This window comes from Ursus americanus, chromosome 5 (genome assembly GCF_024610735.1).
Source record: "Ursus americanus isolate L20-20 chromosome 5, mUrsAme1.1.p, whole genome shotgun sequence".
NCBI classification, from domain to species: domain Eukaryota; kingdom Metazoa; phylum Chordata; class Mammalia; order Carnivora; family Ursidae; genus Ursus; species Ursus americanus.
In genome coordinates, this window is record NC_142131.1 from 3,426,938 (window position 1) to 3,442,312 (window position 15,375).

The following is a 15,375-nucleotide window of genomic DNA, read 5'->3' on the forward strand; positions in this document are numbered from 1 at the left end:
GACAGCTGCGGAGGCCCAGACAATGTTGAATCCGGAAAGAAAGGCCGATGAAAGGGGACTGGGGAGAAGCGCTCTAGAGTGACCGTGGCTGCTCGATGCCGGGCCTTGTGCCGTGTGGGCTGAACACTGTAGTGAGATGAAAGAAAAATAAAAATAAACTATTGCTGGATGAGTCTCCCCCTCCCCGTAGTTCCTGTTACGCCCGCCCCTCCCCCACGGACAGCCCCGGAACCCCTTGGGAGTCGTCCACGGAGATGGGTTCTTATGGCAGAAACGCAAAAAAGGAACTTGAAAGTTTCAAGAGCCTAGGCCCTGAAGGTAATCGAGAAATTTAAAAATGTGTGAAAAGCAAGGCCCCTACTTCCCAGCTCCGAGCCCAGGTGGAGAATGAGCCCCAAGGAGAGCGACTGTGTGGTGGGCGCTGGTGGAAGTGGGCGGGAGCCCCGCAGCCCCACCCTCCCGGAGGCCAGGGGCCGAAACGCCCAGAAGCTGGAGGCACCTGGGGAGGGAGGGAGGGCGTTCGCGGAGGAGAGGAGCCTGGTGCGGCCGCGAGCTGAGCTGACGCAGACGCGAAGCAGAGCTCACAGCCCTCTAGGCCTGCCGGTGCCTTTGAGACTGAGCGAGGGGAACGTGGGGCCATGCTCCGTGTGGAATTGCCCGCGAACGGAGAGCCTGTTTACGCTGCAGAAGACTCACGACTGTTGAGGTACTGCTACTCTGCGGATAGACTTAAGCCCTTCCAGCTGTCTCCGTCCCTCACTCCTAATATCAGCCTTGTGTTGACCTTGGGTATCTTCCCAGTTATGAACTCCCCTCCAGCTTGATTTCCTTCTGTAGCTCTGAGCGTCCTTCCGCCGTGCCCGGTTGCTCCACCGGGAGCCATCCCAGGTGGGGGCTTCCCACTGCAAGTTGACTCCATTTACCCCGCGTGCCACCAGCTGCAAAGGGTTAGGGAATCCTGCCTCGGTCTCTGGTCCATCATTCAGCCCCTCCAGCCTCTGCCCTCACCTCTCTCGGAGCCCACTGTGCTGGCTCCGCAGCGCCCTGCGCCTTTAGCCACCTTCCAGCGTGAGGTCTTTGCTGGGCCACCACATTCACCGTCTCAACCTTAGGTGGATCCCTGATGCCGGAGAAGCCTTCTTTGGATCTTAGCTCCCTCTCCCACTGTCCTCCAGTACTTTTCCATTCTCCATTGCCTTAAAAAACACAACAAGACAAAAAAACCCTCCCCAACTGCAGCACCCTTTCTTTGTGAATAATCTTACTTGGTACTTTGCTGAAAAAAGATTAAGTCCATCAGTTAGTAACTTTTTTAGCTACCTTCTCCGCCAGACGCAAATTCATCAGTGTTGGCATACATATTGGGAAACGATTCTCCACCAATCTCTTAAATTTCTAGATGCCTAGGCATTGATAGTCAATTCAGACTATGTTTTGGAGAGCGTTTGTATAAGCAGGCGGCCTTGGAAAGATAGGAATGCCTCTTTCATCACAGATTTTATTTTATTTATTTAAGATTTTATTTATTTATTTGACAGAGATAGAGACAGCCAGTGAGAGAGGGAACACAAGCAGGGGGAGTGGGAGAGGAAGAAGCAGGCTCGTAGCGGAGGAGCCTGATGTGGGGCTCGATACCATAACGCCGGGATCACGCCCTGAGCCGAAGGCAGACGCTTAACCGCTGTGCCACCCAGGCGCCCCTCATCACATATTTTAAAAGATTGTGGTATCTTTTTCCCCTCCCCAGAACAGATTTACATTCCAGGGTAATAAAGATAATGGTTCTCCCTGGAAAGGAGAATGGGCAGGGTTTTCAGACACTCTTGTATGAGATGGGGATTTCCTAATCTCAGGGCCCCCTTTCTATAACCCACCCCACTGCATGTGCAGGCAACACTTGGACCTAATCATTTTGCTCTGTGGGGATTGGGATTTGGAGAACAGGTGCAAGACGTTACTCTGCCTACTGCTGCTGCTGCGAGTGATTAACTTTGTTGCTTGGTCGGTTTTTTGTTTTGTTTTGTTTTTTGAAGTATAATTGACATATAACATATTAGTTTCAGGTGTACCACATAATGATTGGATATTTTTATATTTTGCAAAATGATTACCACGATAAGTCTAGTTAACATCTGACACTACATAGTTAACACATTTTTTTAAGGACTCTTAAGATCTACTCTCTTAGGAACTTTCAAATACGCAATATAGTTCTGTGAACTGTAGTCACCATGCTGTACTTTACATTCCCAGGATTTATTTTGTAACTGGAAATTTGTACCTTGGACTCCTTTTCACCCATTTCTCCCCCCTTCCCCATGCTGGCAACCACCAATCTGTTCTCTGTATATCAGTTTGACTCTTTGCTGTGTGTGTGTGTGTGTGTGTGTGTGTGTGCGCTTTTGTTTTAAATTCCACATATAAGTGAGATCGTGCAGTATTGGTCATTCTGTGTCACTTACTTTACTTAGCATAATGCCCTCAAATTTCACCCATGTTGTTGCAGATGTCAAGATTTCATTTATTTTTAAAATTTCTTTATTCATCCATCAGTGGAAACTTAGATTGTTTCCATATCTTGGATATTGTAAATCATGCTGCAGTGAACATGGCAGTGCAGATATCTTTTAGAATTAGTATTTTATTTTCTTTTAATAAATACCAGAAGTGGAATTGCTGGATCATATGATAGTTCTGTTTTTAAATTTTTGAGGAACCTTCATTCTGTTTTCCATAGTGGCTACAACAGTTTACATTGCAGCCAACCGTAAGCATTCCCTTTTCTCCAAATCCTTGCCAACACTTGTTATTTCTTATCTTCTTGGTGATATATTCTAATAGTGTGAGGTGATATCTCATTACTTTGATTTGCAATTCCCTAATGATTAGTGATGTTGAGCATCTTTTCATGTACCTGTGGGCCATTTGTATGTCATCTTTGGAAAAATGTTCAGATCCTCTGCCCATTTTAAAAATTGGATTGTTTTCTTTGCTATCGAGTTGTATGAATTCTTTATATATTTTGGATATTAACCCCTTATCAGAAATGATTTGCAAATATTTTCTCCCATTTGTTAGGTTGCCTTTTCATTTTGTTGATGGTTTCCTTTGCTATACAGAGGCTTTTTAGTTTGATGTAGTCCCATGTGTTCTTTTGTTTTTCTTTTGTCAACTTTGAGTTTTTCTTTTGTTACCTTTGTTTTTGGTGTCAAATCCAAAGTAATTGTCACTAAGTTGGGTGTATAGTGGCTTACTGCCTATGTTTTCTTCTAGGAGTTTTATGGTTTCTGGTCTTATATTCAAGTCTTTAATCCACTTTGGGTTAATTTTGGTGTATGCTGTAAGATAGGGGTCCAGTTTCATTCTTTTACATGTGGCTGTCCAATTTTTCCAGCACCATTTGTTGAAGAGACTGTCCATTCCCCATTGTAAATTCTTGGCTCCTTTGTCATAAACTAATTGACCATATTTGTGTGGGTTTATTTCTGGGTTCTCTCTTCTGTTTCACTGATTTATGTGTCTTTTTTTTATGCCAATCTTACACAGTTTTGGTTACTAAACTATAGCTTTGTAATAGAGTTTGAAATCAGGGAGCATGATGCCTCCAGCATTGTTCTCCTTTCTCAAGATTGTTTGGTTATTATGGATTTTTTGTGGTTTCATACAAACTTTAGGATTGTTAGTTCGATTTCTGTGAAAAATGCTTTTGGGATTTTGATAGGGATTGCATTGAACCTGTAGATTGCTTTAGGACCTATGGACATTTTAACAATATTACTTCTTCCAATCCATGAGTATGGCATACCTTCCCATTTATTTGTATCGTCTTCAGTTTCTTTCATCAGTGTCTTATAGTTTCAATGTATACATCTTTCACCTCCTTGGTTATTTTTATTCCTATGTATTATTTTTGATGCAATTGTAAATGGGATTGTTTTCTTAATTTCTCTTCTGATAGTTAGAAATGCAACAGATTTCTGTATATTGATTTGTATTCTGCAACCTTAATGAATTCTCCAATTAGTTCTACCAGTTTTTTGGTGGAGTTTTTGGGGTTTTCTGTATATGATATACTGTCATCTGCAAAGAGTGATAATTTTATTTCTTCCTTTCTGACTTGGATGTCTTTTATTTCTTTGTCTTGCCTAATTGCTCTGGCTAAGACTTCCAATAATATGTTGAATAAAGTGGTAAGAATGTACATCCTTGTTTTATTCCTGATCTTAGAGGAAAAGCTTTCAAGCTTTTCATCATTGATTATGATGTTAGCTGTAGGCCTGTCCTGGGTGACCTTTATTATGTTAAGGTACGTTCCCTCTTTACCCACTTTTGTCAATGGATGTTGAATTTTGTCAACTACTCCTGCATCTATTGAGATGATCATATAATTTTTATCTTTTATTAATGTGGTGTATCACATTGATTGATTTGCAGATGTTGAACCATCCTTGCATTCCTGGAATAAATCCCACTTGATCATGGTGTATGATCCTTTTGATGAATTGTTGAATTTGATTTCCTAATATTTTGTTGAGGATTTTTGCAACTTTGTTCATCAGGGTTATTGGTTGTAATTTTCTTTATTGTGACAGCCTTGCCTGGGGTTTGGTATTTGGGTAGTTCTGGCTTTAGGTTGGTATTTTAAAAAGAGATATAGCCATCTAAATTGTCCTCTCTAGATGGACTGTATTAGTTGGGGACCATTTGAGTGACAGACTCTGTGTGCCTGAAACATTCCCTCCTTCCTTACTAACTTGACTCCTCAATTTATCCAACTAGAGCTTCCAGAAGGTTGCCCCAATAGTCTTCTAATTATCCCCAGGTAGGCCTGAATCCTCCAGGATACAGTTTAAACTAGAGCTGATGCCAGATTCTGCAGGAGTGTAGTTTTTGTTTGAACTGTGACCCCTGCCACACACAGGTAACCCAAATTTGGAGGAATGTCATCACTTACATGTGACTCCACAACGGGGGAAGCTTTCTTTCTCATGTGCTAGGCTAATATCTTCACCTATTTTGCTCCCCCTAATACCCAGCAGCTGGCTTTATTGAGAGTCCTATAAGCAGCCTACTACCTTTATAATCAACTAGATAAAGTAGCCCAAGATGGCTGCCCTTGGGCTGACAAGATAATGAAAGGGAGTGGTTTATTGTGAAATATTCTTCTGTTTCAGCAGAGTCCCCTATCTTGCTCTGAATTACATTGCCAGTACCTTCCCATATAGTTCAATCTGATGAGCAATACTTTTTTTCTTCCCCTGTATGCCCTTTAGATATATTTTCTGGAAGTCTACCCTTCTCCATCCCTAGTGTTCTGCATGCATCCTAAATAAATCTCAGTTTGTGTAAGTTCAACATCACAAAGTTAATTTGTTGCAGGGAAAGGGCTCTGAATGGGGTAGGTGAGGAGGCAAAGTCTAGCAGGGCCCCTGCATCTTAGAATTGTGACTATACCTTCTAGTTTGCCTAGGATGGTCCTGTGGTCCCAGATGAATTATTAAGAGCATCCCTTTTCACTGTCAAGATTGTCCCATAAACTTTTATGGTCCCCTCCCTTTCACCCTCCTAAACCCCTTTTGGCATCTGTGAGCTAGTGATTCGAAGGCATTGCTCCACTTTGTGGCCATGAACATCGGGAGATTCTTGTGAATTCTGTTAGTGTACACCACCTCCTTGAAGATGTTTAATCAAGGCAGGTCTTCGAGAGTATCCTCTGCTAGAATTGCATTGGGGATGTATGAGACAGTAGGTAGGGAAGGTCCTTGAAATGTAACTCAAGCTGTACTGATGTGAAATATTACAGTTGCTGTTATTGTCATGACTGGCATAACAGAGCTTAAAATATGTTCATAAGGTGACTGTGTTCCCCCAAATTCCAACAGGGATAAAAATTAAAGAACAGTCTCCCAAGAAAAGAATGTGTTGACCACCTCCTCCTCTAATTCCTATATTCTCCCTCCTCCCAGGACTTACAGAATATTTCCACTGTGAGTTGTGCTGTCTCCCTTTGCTGGGCTTCTGAGCATCCTGAGGGATGTGGAAACCATAGGCCAGGAAGGAGCAGTAAGTCCAAGAGCTGAGTCACATCAGAAGAGAGACATATAATGGAAGCCAGGGATGCTATAAGGAGCTTAGAATTTGGGCAGACTGGAAGCAGATTCTAAAAGGGCAGAGGAGAGGAGGAGAAAAGAGGGTGGGGGAAGGTTCCAGCATGCCATTCACCAATGGAAGAGGTAAAAGTGTTCAAAATCTTTCAGAGAAATAAATCAGATGGCGTTCCTACTAGCCATTCTATTTTCTTCAAACTAGAAGCATATTTTACTTTGTAATAAATAAGCAGATGTTAATTGCCACCATCCAACAAGCCATTATCAGTGCATTTGCCTTTGTACAAGACAAATCTCCCTCATCCCTTAATTCCTGCACTGAAGCTGAGTTTGGGATGACTCCCTTCTCCCTTACCTCCTGCCTCATGAAAGGGTGGATAGGACAGTGATGTAGCACCATCCTTCTGGACACATGAAATGGTACTGTTGCTCTCTCAACCTTGGTGTGAGGCCTTCATTCTTGCTTCCTCTTTAAGGGAACTCCAAGGCCGAAACCAAGATTTATTCTTTTCCTCCTCATCTGGGTTTCTAAAAAGAATTTCCAAACTATTAAAGATAGGAAGAAGGTATCCTATCCATAAAAGATATAAAGATGCCAATTTCCTCTCTTTGAAAAATGTACTTCTGAGGAATATAGCGAGTACAAATAAATCAAGAAAGTGTGGCATGGTTCTCTGTCCACAGTGCTGAGCTGGGAAGGGGGGCCTGCGGACAAAGACAGACAGACAGAGATCCCTTTTAGTCTCCTGGTAATCACCAGTGTCAAGGCTCTAGGCTTATTATGCACTTTTTCACTGTCAACTTCTTGCCAGGAAAAATGCTGAGGAATAAAAAGAAAGATTTTTAAAGCAGGCATCCTAATGTGTCAACAAGAAGAAGGTCAGGAGTAGCGTCAAGGCAACACATAGGTGCAGCGCTTGATGTGTTTCTGAGTGAAACAGCCTGTGTTTGATCCTTAGTGAGAAAAATATTATTTTTTAAATCTCAAGGCAAAATATCCCTGACCATTGTCATGTTTTGATTTGCAGTCTGATACTTGACAGCAAATTATAGGGATGAGAAAGCTAGGGCTCTTGTTAAAATAGCTGATCAGCAGTTCAAAACATAGAAATCAAATAGCTGGTTAGCCAGTTTGGCTGATCTGAGCACCATTTTCCCAGTGTGTCTAAGAGCCCTATTCTTTGTAGAGCCAAGAGGAATTGGAGTGGTGTGTGGGGGTTGGCCAGAAAGGAAATACATTCAAGCAGCCTCACAGAATGCAGGGAGAGGGAAACAAAGGTTTATCAAATGCTGGTCATTTGCATATGGCCCTCCCGTATTTACCATAGTTGTGTAGCACATGGATTGTACTTACTTATTCTCAAGTTTTTTCATGCAGTTTAATAGATATCTCATTGGTTTGATGGGCTAGTTATAACTTTTTATTACTGCATATTAAAATAAATGCATACCTATAAAAATGATATAACACCTAAGTCATCTCTAGGATTACCTGGGGGCTCACATACCACTATGAGGAAATATTGGATAGGCCAGGCGCCTGTATGTGTGAAGGGCCTCAGCATTAGTGTTGGGTGCCATGAGCATTTATCAGTTTCTGAGTGTCTTTTTTTTTTATTTTAATTTTTTTTATTATATTATGTTAGTCACCATACAGTACATCCCTGGTTTCTGATGTAAAGTTCGATGATTCATTAGTTGCGTAAAACACCCAGTGCGCCATGCAATACGTGCCCTCCTTACTACCCATCACCAGTCTATCCCATTCCCCCACCCCCTCCCCTCTGAAGCCCTCAGTTTGTTTCTCATAGTCCATAGTCTCTCATGCTTATTCCCCCTTCTGATTACCCCCCCCTTTCTTTATCCCTTTCTTCCCCTACCGATCATCCTAGTTCTTATGTTCCATAGATGAGAGAAATCATATGATAATTGTCTTTCTCTGCTTGACTTATTTCACTTAGCATTATCTCCTCCGGTGCCGTCCATGTTGCAGCAAATGTTGAGAACTCGTTCTTTCTGATAACTGAGTAATATTCCATTGTATATATGGACCATAACTTCTTAATCCACTCATCTGTTGAAGGGCATCTCAGTTCCTTCCACGATTTGGCTATTGTGGACAATGCTGCTATGAACATTGGGGTGCATATGGCCCTTCTCTTCACTATGTCTTTATCTTTGGGGTAAATACTCAGTAGTGCAATGGCTGGGTCATAGGGTAGCTCAATTTTTAACTTTTTAAGGGATCCACACTGTTTTCCAGAGGGGCTGTACCAACGTGCATTCCCACCAACAGTATAAGAGGGATCCCCTTTCTCCACATCTTCTCCAGCAATTGTTGTTTCTTGCCTTGTCCATTTTTGCCATTCTAACTGGCATAAGGTGGTATCTCAAAGTGGTTTTGATTTGAATTTCCCTGATGGCTAATGATTTTGAACATTTTTTCATGTGTCTGTTAGCCATTTGTATGTCATCATTGGAAAAGTTTCTGTTCTTATCTTCTGCCCATTTTATGATTTGTTTATTTGTTTCTCACGTATTGAGTTTGAGAAGTTCTTTGTAGATCTTGGATACCAGTCTTTTATCTGTAGCATCATTTGCAAATATCTTCTCCCATTCCATGGGCTGCCTCTTAGTTTTTTGACTGTTTCCGTGGCTGTGCAGAAGGTTTTTATCTTGATGAAGTCCCACAAGTTAATTTTATCTTTTGTTTCTCTTGCTTTGGAGATGTGTCATGAAAAAGGTTGCTTTGGCCGATGTTGTAGAGGTTGCTGCCTATGCTCTCCTCTAGGATTTTGATGGATTCCTGTCTCACATCAAGGTCTTTCAACCATTTGGAGTTTATCTCTGTGTATGGTGTGAGAGAGTGGTCAAGTTTCATTCTTTTGCATGTAGCTGTCCAATTTTCCCAGCACCATTTATTGAAGAGACTGTCTTTTTTCCACCGGATGTTTTTTCCTGCTTTATCAAAGATTAGTTGCCCAAAGAGCCGAGGGTCCAGTTCTGGGTTCTTTATTCTGTTCCATTGGTCTATGTGTCTGATTTTGTCCCAGTACCATGCTGTCTTTGTGATCACAGCTTTGTGGTACAGCTCAAATCCGGCATTGTGATGCCCCCAGCTTTGTTTTTCCTTTTCAATAGTTCCTTGGCAATTCGGGGCCTTTTCTGGTTCCATACAAATTTAAGGACTATTTGTTCCAGTTTTTTAAAAACTGTCATCAGTATTTTGATCGGGATAGCATTGAAAGTGTAGATTGCTCTGGGTAGCATGGACAATTTAACTATGTTAATTCTTCCGATCCATGAGCATGGAATATTTTTCCATCTTTTTGTGTCTTCCTCAGTGTCTTTCAAGAGCGATTTATAGTTTCTAGAATATAGGTCCTTTACGTCTCTGGTTAAGTTAATTCCAAGGTAACGTATGGCTTTTGGTGCTATTGTAAATGGGATGGATTCCCTAATTTCTCTTTCTTCGGTCTCGTTATTCACGTATAGAAATGCAACTGATTTCTGAGCATTGATTTTGTATCCCGCCACGTTACTGAATTGCTCTATAACTTCTAATAGTTTGGGAGTGGCTTCTTTTGGGTTTTCCAGATAGAGTATCATGTCATCTGCGAAGAGAGACATTTTGACTTCTTCTTTGCCTATTTGAATACCTTTGATCCCTTTTTGTCGTCTGATTGCTGTTGCAAGGACTTCTAGTACCATGTTGAATAATAGTGGCGAGAGTGGGCATCCTTGTCGAGTTCCTGATCTTAAGGGAAGGGCTTCCAGCTTTTCTCCATTGAGAATAATATTTGCAGTAGGCTTTTCATAGATGGCTTTTATGAGATTGAGAAATGTACCTTCTATTCCTACACTCTGAAGGGTTTTAATCAGGAAAGGATGATGTATTTTGTTAAATGCTTTTTCGGCATTGATTGAGAGGATCATATGGTTCGTGAGTCTTTTCTTATTGATATGATGTATCACGCTGATTGATTTGCGAATATTGAACCACGCTTGCATCCCAGGTATGAATCCCACTTGATCATGATAGATAATCCTTTTAATGTACTGTTGGATTCTATTAGCAAGTATCTTGTTGAGGATTTTGGCGTCCATATTCATTAGGGAGATCGGTCTGTAATTCTCCTTTTTGAGGGGGTCTTTGCCTGGTTTGGGGATCAAGGTAATATTGGCCTTATAGAATGAGTTTGATAGCTTTCCTTCTGTTTCTATTTTTTGAAATAGCTTTAGGAGAACAGGTATTATTTCTTCTTTGAATGTTTGGTAGAATTCCCCAGGAAAACCGTCCGGGCCTGGAGTTTTGTTATTTGGAAGGTTGTTTATCACTGACTCAATCTCTTCATAATTAATTGGCCTATTTAAAAAATCAATTTCTTCCTGTTTCAGTCTTGGTAGTTGATAGGTTTCCAGGAAGGCCTCCATCTCTTCCAGATTGCTTAATTTATTGGCATAAAGCTGTTGATAAAAGTTTCTAATAATCCTTCCAATTTCATTGGTGTTGGATGTGACCTCTCCTTTTTTATTCATAATTTTATTAATTTGGGCCCTTTCTCTATTCTTTTGGATAAGTCTTGCCAGTGGTCTGCCAATTTTATTGATTCTCTCAAAGAACCAGCTTCTAGTTCTGTTGATCTGCTCTACTGTACTCCTGGTTTCTAATTCATTGATTTCTGCTCTAATCTTGGTCAGCTGCTTCCTCATGCGTGGATTAGGCCTGTCCCTCTGTTGCTGTTCCAGCTTCTTGAGGTTAGAGTATAAAAACTGCATTTTAGGGGTGCCTGGGTGGCGCAGTCGTTAAGCGTCTGCCTTCGGCTCAGGGCGTGATCCCAGCGTTCTGGGATCAAGCCCCACATCAGGCTCCTCTGCTAGGAGCCTGCTTCTTCCTCTCCCACTCCCCCTGCTTGTGTTCTCTCTCTCACTGGCTGTCTCTGTCAAATAAATAAATAAAAACAAAAACAAAAACAAAAACAACTGCATTTTAGATTTTTCTATTCTTTTGAGTGAGGCTTGGATGGCTATGTATTTCCCCCTTAGGACTGCCTTTGCAGTGTCCCATAGGTTTTGGACCATTGTGTTTTCATTCTCGTTGGTCTCCATAAATTGTTTAAATTGATTTTTGATTTCCTGGTTTATCGAATCATTCTTGAACAGGATGGTTCTTAGTCTCCAAGTGTTTTGAGTTTCTTCCAAATTTTTCCTTGTGGTTGAGTTTCAATTTCAGAGCGTTGTGGTCTGAGAATATGCAGGGAATAATTTCAGTCTTTTGGTATCGGTTGAGACCTGTATTGTGACCCAGAACATGGTCTATTCTTGAGAATGTTCCATGGGCATTAGAATAGAATGAGTATTCTTTGGTTCTGGGGTGTAGTGTTCTATATATATCTATGAGGTCCAACTTGTCGAGTATGGCATTCAAAGCCCTTGTTTCTTTGTCAATTTTTTGCATGGGTGTTCTATTTCTGATAGTGGAGTGTTGAGGTCCCCTACTATTAATGTGTTTTTATCTATATGTCTCTTTATTGTGGTTAAGAGTTGGCTTGTGTATCTTGCTGCTCCCCTGTTAGGGGCATATATATTTATAATTGTCATATCCACTTGTTGGATACATCCTTTAAGAATAATACAGTCCCCTTCTGTGTCTCCAACTATAGTCTTTAGTTTAAAATCCAATCTGTCTGATATGAGAATTGCTACCCCAGCTTTCTTTTGAGGTCCATTGGCGTGAAAAATGGTTCTCCATCCCTTCACTTTCAGTCTGAATGTATCTTTAGGTTCAAAATGAGTCTCTTGTAGACAGCAAATGGATGGGTCATGTCTTTTTATCCAGTCTGCAACCCTGTATTATTTTATGGGAGCATTTAGGCCATTTACATTGAGACTGATTATTGAGAGATATGATTTTAATGATGCCATGTTGCCAGTAAATTCTTTGTTTCTATAGATTGTGACTTTCTGTTCTGTATCACTCTTGGGGCCATTTTACTTTTATAGAACCTGCCTTAATATCTCCTGTAGGGCTGGTTTCGTGGTTATGAAATTGGTCAATGACTGGCGATTCTGGAAGGTCTTTATTTCTCCATCAATTCTGAATGACAGCCTTGCTGGATAGAGGATCCTTGGCTGCATGTTTTTCTCTGAAAGAGCTTTAAAAATGCTCCCCCAATCCTTTCTCTCATTCCAGGTCTGTGTAGACAGGTCTGACGTAATTCTGATACCTTTGCCTTGGTACATGAGAAATTTCTTTGCCCTGGCCGCTTTTAATACTGTATCCTTGGATCTAATATTTGCGAAATGCACTATGACGTGACGTGGCGTAGGTTTGTCGTGGTTGAGCTTGGGAGGGGTCCTCTCTGCCTCTTGGACATGAATGTTTGTTTCCCTTGCTAGATTAGGGAAGTTTTCAGCTACAATTTGTTCAAATATCTCTTCTAGACCTCTGTTTTTCTCCACCCCCTTGGGGATGCCGATGATTCTGACATTGGAACGTTTCACTGAGTCAGTAATCTCCCGTAACCTGCATTCCTGAGCGTGGATTTTTTTGAGTCCAGATTCTGTTTTAGCTGTCTCTTCTACTAACCTATCCTCCAATTCACTAATACGTTCTTCTGCCTCATTCACCCTGGCCGTCAGAGCCTCTAGTTTTGACTGCATTTGGCTCATAGAATTTTTAATTTCTGCCAGATTTGCTCTCATTTCCGCCCTTAGAGATTCTATATTCTCATTAACATTTTCGTTAATACTTTTTTCAAGTCTACACATCATCTTGACCATTGTTACTCTGAATTCCATTTCTGATAATTTGGTTATATCCATATCCATTAGTTCTGTGGCAGAGGCCACAGACTCATTGTCTTTTCTTTGCTGGGGGGGACTTCTCCTTCCCGTCATTCTGATGAGGAGAGGTTGTGGGGTTGTCCAGAGCCCAAATTATTGACCGGGACCCAGGCCATGCACCCTTGTTTTATAGGGATCTTAGGGATGTGGGCTTCTTGATTTTTCAGCCTGCCTTCTGGGGGAGGGGCCTGCCACGCCGATACTCAGGCAACCCTGTTTGGGTAGAGTCTCCATGTCCCCTGCGAGGGGGGATGGGAATGGGCACACTGTGAGCCGGTATTTCCAGGCTTTTGTTCTCTGGTGGCTTTCCCTGGCGGTTTGCTGTGCCTCTTCTAAGAGTCAGAGCAGCAGTGGCTGAATCTCAGCCTCTGTCTCAGAACAGAGGGATCACAGACCATTCTCCTCTGATGTTCTGACCACTTTAACTCTGTTTCTGTTGGTGCTGCTCAACCCTGCAGCATCCCTGGATGTGCGCCCCACACCCGGCGTCCCAGCCCTCACTTCCAGGGCCAGCCCGTCTTTGTCCTTTGTGTTTCTAACACCACCAGCTGCCAGCCGCCCCCGCGCGCTCCCGGAGCTCCTGGTCTCAGTCTGGTTCCAGTGAGCACACCGGAGCTCCATTTCAGTCTGGTGGCGCGCTCCCGGCTCACGGTCTCAGTCTGCTGTTTTGCGGGTGCCGTCTGCGAGCCCCGCCCACTCCCCCGTGCAAGTGGCTACCGCTTCCCGGTGCCCGAACGCGGCGGCTCCCTCCCCCTTCTGTTTATCTTCCGATATCTGTGCGCGGTTTCGCGGTTTCACGGCTCCCCGCTTCGTACCTCAATACTCAGCACTGGAGATGTTCATTTGTAGAGATCCAGATGTATCTCCCTGCGTCTCAGGCTGATTCCGTGGGTGTTCAGGATGGTCTGGTACCTATCCAGCTCGACTCAGAGGACCGGCTGAAAAAGGGGTCCCCTACTCCTCCGCCGTCTTAACTCTTCTCACAGTTTCTAAATGTCTTGCACTCAGTAGTATACTCCCTGGCTGTCTAGGTCTGCCAAAAACATTGGCTTCTCAGTGTCTGACTGAAATGATACCGACCTGGTGTAACACTGCTGATTTCATGAGATAACCAATTAACTGTTTTTTAATATGTGTAGCTGACTTAGATAGACCTAATCTTTCAAAATGTGTATGTGTTGGGGGAATAATAAAATTGGATTTTTAGTGCTGGAAAGTTAGATATCCATTGGTTCAGACCACCCCTTCCCCATAAATATGAAGAAACTGAGCTCTGGAGATTTCCAGGAATATACTACGGGACAGAGTCCTGAAACTCCAGTTCCCTGACCTAATCCTGTTCTTTCTTCTGTGTAACCCACCTTTGTGATTTTTGACTCTCACTCCCTAGGGCCAATGGCTGTTGACCACATCTGTATTGAATAGATGACCATAGCTCTTCCCAGAGAGTGGCAATTCTGAGACCTCAAAAAGGCCCCAAGGCTGAGAAATATACTTAAAGGTATCATTCAAATGGATTCAAACAGTGGAATCTGGGTCCACTGTGGCTGGTTGGGATCCTGTGTGCAGAGACCATGATCGTATTTCCTTTCTTCTTGTCCCTATTCAAGTCCAGACCAGGGCCCAGTTCATAGAGTAATAAAAATTTGTCGAAAAAAATGAGTGCAAGGATCAGTGAATTAACTAGAAATGGAAAGTGCCTCCACTGTGTCATCTAGCACTCCTCATGGGACCCTGTTCCCCTACACGACAAAGCCAGCATTGTCCCCCACCCATTTCCTCCCAAGGCAAGTGTCTTCTGACATCTGCATAGAGGGTCGAACCAGGAATTCTAATCTTGCCACACAGGCTACCATTGATGCACGTGGGCATATGGTTAGCCTGGAGAATAGAAGGGGGACATGATACTAATTCCGAGGCCGTGGCAGATAGACCCTAACGTGACCTTCAGTGAGTCATGCTCTTTTATAATAACTTTCTCTTGAGTGTGTTGGAAACTGTGAGTTTCTTCAATTCAACAGAATATGGCAAAAGTGATGGGATGTCACTCCCGTGATTAGATTACATCACATGGCAAATGTACTCCTGTGATGATGTTTCATTACATGAGACTCTTGTCTTCAACCTGGAAAGAGAAATTCGCCGGCTGGCCTTGGAGAAACAAGCTGTTGTGTTGTTGTTGTGTTGTGAACTGCCAGTGGAGGGGGTCACATGGTAGGGCACTGTGAGTGGCCTGAGAGCTGAAAGCAGCCCCTGGCTCACAGCCAGCAATAAAGCAGTCCTATACTTGTGAGGAGATGAATTCTGCCATCAACCTGGGGAGGGGGCTTACAGGTGAATTTTTCCCCATTTGAGTCTTTGATGAGACCGTGGCCTTGGTCAACACCTGGACTGCAGTCTGTTAAGCCCTGAAGCAAGTGAC

The 15,375-nt window shown here is 42.7% G+C and overlaps 1 long non-coding RNA gene across 1 annotated transcript in view; it reads left to right on the plus strand.

The window, feature by feature from the left end:
• Window positions 1–528: 528 nt before the first annotated feature.
• LOC148110027 (uncharacterized) overlaps window positions 529–15,375 on the plus strand; it is an 89,916-nt gene continuing 75,069 nt past the window's right edge. Inside the window, exon 1 of the long non-coding RNA XR_015724342.1 lies at window positions 529–706. This is a non-coding gene — a long non-coding RNA (uncharacterized LOC148110027). The remainder of the gene's footprint in view (window positions 707–15,375) is intronic.